The following is an 838-nucleotide window of genomic DNA, read 5'->3' on the forward strand; positions in this document are numbered from 1 at the left end:
GTGTGTGTGTGTGTGTGCGTTTGTGTGTGTGTGTGTGTACGCGCCCACACGTGGATGCTTTTTTGTATTATGTCTGTCTATCTGAGTGTTTGTGTGTTTGTTCGTGCTCTTGCTTCTTCTCGTGTGTCGGTAAGTCAGGAATGGAGTGATTGCTGGACTGAGAAACGAGAGGCAGACGTTGGGGGAAGTTCGTGTCAACAGAGAAGACAGGAGAAGAAAAGAGAAGAGCAGAGAAGAGAAGATAAGAAAAGAGGAGAGGAGAGAAGAGAAGAGAAGAGGAGAGGAGAGAAAAGAAGAGGAGAGAAGAGAAGAGGAGAGAAGAGAAGAGGAGAGGAGAGAAGAGAAGAAAAGAGGAGAGAAGAGAAGAGAAGAGGAGAGGAGAGAAGAGGAGAGAAGAGAAGAGGAGAGAAGAGAAGAGGAGAGAAGAGAAGAGGAGAGAAGAGGAGAGGAGAGAAGAGAAGAGGAGAGGAGAGGAGAGAAGAAAAGGGAAGAGAAGAGAAGATGATTTGTGATGAAATGAGAAGAGAGATAAGACGTGATAAGATAAGATAAGCTTAATTGATCCAAAGGGGAAATTTTGGATGAATATACCACCAGTGCATAAACATAAATAATATAAAGATTCAGCATCGACACAGAAAAGTTCTCATTGCATTAATGTTCAATGTATACACATTCAACTCACCCACAAAAGCGCTCCTCCACTGTGGGTCTATAGACAGGAAATCTTACTCTCCCTCTCGCTTTCTCCCTTTCTCTGTCTCTGTCTCTCTCTCACACACACACACTCTCTCTCTCTCTCTCTCTCTCTCTCTCTCTCTCTCTCTCTCTCTCTCTC

Source organism: Aplysia californica, unplaced genomic scaffold, assembly GCF_000002075.1.
Source record: "Aplysia californica isolate F4 #8 unplaced genomic scaffold, AplCal3.0 scaffold00032, whole genome shotgun sequence".
Taxonomy (NCBI): Eukaryota; Metazoa; Mollusca; class Gastropoda; order Aplysiida; family Aplysiidae; genus Aplysia; species Aplysia californica.